Source organism: Haemaphysalis longicornis, unplaced genomic scaffold (genome assembly GCF_048455015.1).
Source record: "Haemaphysalis longicornis isolate Haplotype H1 unplaced genomic scaffold, Haemaphysalis longicornis Haplotype H1 scaffold_2, whole genome shotgun sequence".
Taxonomy (NCBI): domain Eukaryota; kingdom Metazoa; phylum Arthropoda; class Arachnida; order Ixodida; family Ixodidae; genus Haemaphysalis; species Haemaphysalis longicornis.
In genome coordinates this window covers 132,444,225-132,450,658 of record NW_027526295.1, presented here as the reverse complement: position 1 = coordinate 132,450,658, position 6,434 = coordinate 132,444,225, and the positions used below count along the sequence as shown (strand labels likewise).

General features: G+C 49.4%; 1 non-coding gene across 1 annotated transcript; it reads left to right on the top strand.

Annotated features, from left to right (window-relative positions):
- The first annotated feature begins 6,007 nt into the window (after positions 1-6,007).
- On the top strand, positions 6,008-6,080 carry Trnat-agu (transfer RNA threonine (anticodon AGU)). Its single transcript has one exon. It is a non-coding gene; the product is annotated as a tRNA-Thr (tRNA).
- The last annotated feature ends 354 nt before the right edge of the window (positions 6,081-6,434 follow it).

Sequence of the window (6,434 nt, the reverse complement as noted above, 5' to 3'; positions counted from 1 at the left end):
GCAACGCATGCACAATTTTTGACTAACGCATGCGATATGATCTACCAGTAAGCTACACAGGACAATATACACTCGATTTCCGATGGGCCAATGTTTTTGCGACATTATCGTCAGCGTAGCGGGGCTAGCTAGTGCCACTGTGACATCGTTGATCTAATTGGAACTGCTTTAAATATCCACTGCCACAAGCCGAGTGCCCTGGACGAGCCAGGCGTTAGAGTCACTTTTTTTCGTTCTTCGTCACTTATGGAAGTTTTCTTGCATCCGAGATGCACTCCAATTCACTACAACGCTAATGGCATTTGAGATTGTTTAACGCACATCTAGTTTTTATTGCTGCACTAGTGTTCAAACATAAGGTTGGTTCCCGCTACTGTTTGCAGTGTATGGCGCAAATTGCGATTATGCTGCAGCCTCAGTACAATCATTCCCTTGATGTTACTGCAGAGCGAGGCCAGAAAGCACAAGGACATCGTGGCGCAGAAGCTGATCTCGGATGTCCGCCAGCAGGCTTCTTCGATGGCCGCGTTAATCACAGAATGGGTGCCGTCGCACGCGCCTGCTACAGACCTTGTCCTGCGGGTAACCGACGACACATACGTCCGCGTGCGCTCCCTGGTCGCCATGATGGACCGCTGGACAGGCGCGACATCGAAGCTGGGCTTCTTCGGCCACGCGTCCCGCAACGGTGGTTATCTGGAGAGCTGCGCCTACATGGCCAAGCCAGAAGCCTTCCGGCTCCTGCAGCCGGCTTTCGCCGATGAGAGCATCAGCGAAGGGGAGGGCCCGCTTTTGACGGGGCGCCTGGCGAAGAAGGCCGGACTGACCGTAGTTCACACGGAAGAGATCGGACCCTGTGTCGAAGCCAGCACTTCTCGGGGACCTGCACCGGTGCTCGCGGGCAACACATCTTCGACGCATCTTACTACCATCGGCCTATCCCCCGTGCAAATGGAGAATTTTCCCCGCAGCATTGTGAATTCTGGCACTCCGTAGCAAATGCGCCTCGTTAGTCTACGACTGACTAAAGTCGGTTTCTGATGTAACTTGTACTAATACAATTCTAGCAGCAAAATAATTCATATACCCACTGCGGTGGCTCAATGGCTAAGGCGTTGTGCTGGTGAGAACGAGGACATCCATTCCTGGCCGTGGCGACCGCTTTTCCGTTGGAGGCGAAAAGCAAAAGCGACCATGTGTACGTTATTTAGGCGTACGTTAAAGATCCCCAGGTGGTCAAAATTATTCCGGGATTTTCCACTACGGCACACCTCATCGCCTGCGTTGCGTCGGCGCGTTAAACCCTACCAGAAACCAATCAATCAAAATAATTCAAATGCCTATTTTGCAGGTACGGCTGTTAAGTATCAGGACACGAGTGAAGGCAATCATTTTAATTCTAGTTTTGTTGAAAAGGAAAGGTTTCTGAAATAGATGCGGAAAACAATTTTTTGTGATCGTTTTTTATTCCGCGGGCACTTTTTACAGTTTCCCAAGGTTACATCCCCTGTGTACCTGATTTTACGGGGAGACCTTAAAAACGGCACTGCGGCCATACCATCATGGTAATATTTGTGGAAGGCCATTGGTGCAGCGTGCATACGGCACAGAGAGGGTGACGAGTACATTCTGTCGGTGTATGCACATGGCTCCTCACACTTAACTTCTTTTAACGAATGGTTTGTAATACATGTTTCGTAGTTTTTGCGCATATTGTTAAATTTATATATATATATATATATATATATATATATATATATAGCGAATCAGAATAGGAAATGAGGGGCTCGTTGAAAATAACACAGAAATAAGAATTGGCAGCCAAGAAAACCTCGGAAAGCAAAGGGGAGGATGTAGTTGGTCAAGATAAAGAATTAGGAAAATAAGAAAGTGGAGAAAAAATGCCCGCCAGGTGGGATCCGAACCCACGACCTCCAGAATACCGGTCTGGTGCGATAACCACTACGCTACCGGCGGGGCTATATTTCCCCTCCACTTTCTGGGTATTTATGTTAGGTATTTTTGTTTTTGCGCTTGGGGGTGGTAGCCAGCGCCACTCTGACTACTCGGGGTGAAGGGGACCTTCTTTTTAACCCCCGGGCCGTGACTCGAGGGTCTACGACATGTCGAGAGCGGTCGACCAGCATTGAACCCTCTTAAGCTCCCTATGGCATCAAGACTGCCAGAACAGAGGCCCTCGCTATGCATGTACGGAATCAGAATAGGAAATGAGGGGCTCGTTGAAAATAACACAGAAATAAGAATTGGCAGTCAAGAAAACCTCGGAAAGCAAAGGGGAGGATGTAGTTGGTCAAGATAAAGAATTAGGAAAATAAGAAAGTGGAGAAAAAATGCCCGCCAGGTGGGATCCGAACCCACGACCTCCAGAATACCGGTCTGGTGCGATAACCACTACGCTACCGGCGGGGCTATATTTCCCCTCCACTTTCTGGGTATTTATGTTAGGTATTTTTGTTTTTGCGCTTGGGGGTGGTAGCCAGCGCCACTCTGACTACTCGGGGTGAAGGGGACCTTCTTTTTAACCCCCGGGCCGTGACTCGAGGGTCTACGACATGTCGAGAGCGGTCGACCAGCATTGAACCCTCTTAAGCTCCCTATGGCATCAAGACTGCCAGAACAGAGGCCCTCGCTATGCATGTAGCGAATCAGAATAGGAAATGAGGGGCTCGTTGAAAATAACACAGAAATAAGAATTGGCAGTCAAGAAAACCTCGGAAAGCAAAGGGGAGGATGTAGTTGGTCAAGATAAAGAATTAGGAAAATAAGAAAGTGGAGAAAAAATGCCCGCCAGGTGGGATCCGAACCCAGGACCTCCAGAATACCGGTCTGGTGCGATAACCACTACGCTACCGGCGGGGCTATATTTCCCCTCCACTTTCTGGGTATTTATGTTAGGTATTTTTGTTTTTGCGCTTGGGGGTGGTAGCCAGCGCCACTCTGACTACTCGGGGTGAAGGGGACCTTCTTTTTAACCCCCGGGCCGTGACTCGAGGGTCTACGACATGTCGAGAGCGGTCGACCAGCATTGAACCCTCTTAAGCTCCCTATGGCATCAAGACTGCCAGAACAGAGGCCCTCGCTATGCATGTAGCGAATCAGAATAGGAAATGAGGGGCTCGTTGAAAATAACACACAAATAAGAATTGGCAGTCAAGAAAACCTCGGAAAGCAAAGGGGAGGATGTAGTTGGTCAAGATAAAGAATTAGGAAAATAAGAAAGTGGAGAAAAATGCCCGCCAGGTGGGATCCGAACCCACGACCCAGAAAGTGGAGGGGAAATATAGCCCCGCCGGTAGCGTAGTGGTTATCGCACCAGACCGGTATTCTTGAGGTCGTGGGTTCGGATCCCACCTGGCGGGCATTTTTTCTCCACTTTCTTATTTTCCTAATTCTTTATCTTGACCAACTACATCCTCCCCTTTGCTTTCCGAGGTTTTCTTGACTGCCAATTCTTATTTCTGTGTTATTTTCAACGAGCCCCTCATTTCCTATTCTGATTCGCTACTTGCATAGCGAGGGCCTCTGTTCTGGCAGTCTTGATGCCATAGGGAGCTTAAGAGGGTTCAATGCTGGTCGACCGCTCTCGACATGTCGTAGACCCTCGAGTCACGGCCCGGGGGTTAAAAAGAAGGTCCCCTTCACCCCGAGTAGTCAGAGTGGCGCTGGCTACCACCCCCAAGCGCAAAAACAAAAATACCTAACATAAATACCCAGAAAGTGGAGGGGAAATATAGCCCCGCCGGTAGCGTAGTGGTTATCGCACCAGACCGGTATTCTGGAGGTCGTGGGTTCGGATCCCACCTGGCGGGCATTTTTTCTCCACTTTCTTATTTTCCTAATTCTTTATCTTGACCAACTACATCCTCCCCTTTGCTTTCCGAGGTTTTCTTGACTGCCAATTCTTATTTCTGTGTTATTTTCAACGAGCCCCTCATTTCCTATTCTGATTCGCTACATGCATAGCGAGGGCCTCTGTTCTGGCAGTCTTGATGCCATAGGGAGCTTAAGAGGGTTCAATGCTGGTCGACCGCTCTCGACATGTCGTAGACCCTCGAGTCACGGCCCGGGGGTTAAAAAGAAGGTCCCCTTCACCCCGAGTAGTCAGAGTGGCGCTGGCTACCACCCCCAAGAGCAAAAACAAAAATACCTAACATAAATACCCAGAAAGTGGAGGGGAAATATAGCCCCGCCGGTAGCGTAGTGGTTATCGCACCAGACCGGTATTCTGGAGGTCGTGGGTTCGGATCCCACCTGGCGGGCATTTTTTCTCCACTTTCTTATTTTCCTAATTCTTTATCTTGACCAACTACATCCTCCCCTTTGCTTTCCGAGGTTTTCTTGACTGCCAATTCTTATTTCTGTGTTATTTTCAACGAGCCCCTCATTTCCTATTCTGATTCGCTACATGCATAGCGAGGGCCTCTGTTCTGGCAGTCTTGATGCCATAGGGAGCTTAAGAGGGTTCAATGCTGGTCGACCGCTCTCGACATGTCGTAGACCCTCGAGTCACGGCCCGGGGGTTAAAAAGAAGGTCCCCTTCACCCCGAGTAGTCAGAGTGGCGCTGGCTACCACCCCCAAGCGCAAAAACAAAAATACCTAACATAAATACCCAGAAAGTGGAGGGGAAATATAGCCCCGCCGGTAGCGTAGTGGTTATCGCACCAGACCGGTATTCTGGAGGTCGTGGGTTCGGATCCCACCTGGCGGGCATTTTTTCTCCACTTTCTTATTTTCCTAATTCTTTATCTTGACCAACTACATCCTCCCCTTTGCTTTCCGAGGTTTTCTTGACTGCCAATTCTTATTTCTGTGTTATTTTCAACGAGCCCCTCATTTCCTATTCTGATTCGCTACATGCATAGCGAGGGCCTCTGTTCTGGCAGTCTTGATGCCATAGGGAGCTTAAGAGGGTTCAATGCTGGTCGACCGCTCTCGACATGTCGTAGACCCTCGAGTCACGGCCCGGGGGTTAAAAAGAAGGTCCCCTTCACCCCGAGTAGTCAGAGTGGCGCTGGCTACCACCCCCAAGCGCAAAAACAAAAATACCTAACATAAATACCCAGAAAGTGGAGGGACAATATAGCCCCGCCGGTAGCGTAGTGGTTATCGCACCAGACCGGTATTCTGGAGGTAGTGGGTTCGGATCCCACCTGGCGGGCATTTTTTCTCCACTTTCTTATTTTCCTAATTCTTTATCTTGACCAACTACATCCTCCCCTTTGCTTTCCGAGGTTTTCTTGACTGCCAATTCTTATTTCTGTGTTATTTTCAACGAGCCCCTCATTTCCTATTCTGATTCGCTACATGCATAGCGAGGGCCTCTGTTCTGGCAGTCTTGATGCCATAGGGAGCTTAAGAGGGTTCAATGCTGGTCGACCACTCTCGACATGTCGTAGACCCTCGAGTCACGGCCCGGGGGTTAAAAAGAAGGTCCCCTTCACCCCGAGTAGTCAGAGTGGCGCTGGCTACCACCCCCAAGCGCAAAAACAAAAATACCTAACATAAATACCCAGAAAGTGGAGGGGAAATATAGCCCCGCCGGTAGCGTAGTGGTTATCGCACCAGACCGGTATTCTGGAGGTCGTGGGTTCGGATCCCACCTGGCGGGCATTTTTTCTCCACTTTCTTAATTTCCTAATTCTTTATCTTGACCAACTACATCCTCCCCTTTGCTTTCCGAGGTTTTCTTGACTGCCAATTCTTATTTCTGTGTTATTTTCAACGAGCCCCTCATTTCCTATTCTGATTCGCTACATGCATAGCGAGGGCCGCTGTTCTGGCAGTCTTGATGCCATAGGGAGCTTAAGAGGGTTCAATGCTGGTCGACCGCTCTCGACATGTCGTAGACCCTCGAGTCACGGCCCGGGGGTTAAAAAGAAGGTCCCCTTCACCCCGAGTAGTCAGAGTGGCGCTGGCTACCACCCCCAAGCGCAAAAACAAAAATACCTAACATAAATACCCAGAAAGTGGAGGGGAAATATAGCCCCGCCGGTAGCGTAGTGGTTATCGCACCAGACCAGTATTCTGGAGGTCGTGGGTTCGGATCCCACCTGGCGGGCATTTTTTCTCCACTTTCTTAATTTCCTAATTCTTTATCTTGACCAACTACATCCTCCCCTTTGCTTTCCGAGGTTTTCTTGACTGCCAATTCTTATTTCTGTGTTATTTTCAACGAGCCCCTCATTTCCTATTCTGATTCGCTACATGCATAGCGAGGGCCGCTGTTCTGGCAGTCTTGATGCCATAGGGAGCTTAAGAGGGTTCAATGCTGGTCGACCGCTCTCGACATGTCGTAGACCCTCGAGTCACGGCCCGGGGGTTAAAGGGACACTGAAGTGATTTGTAAACATTGCGGGATTACTAGCGCAAATTGTAGTTTGGAGTCCGTAGGCATTGTTTCGACCACTCTGGC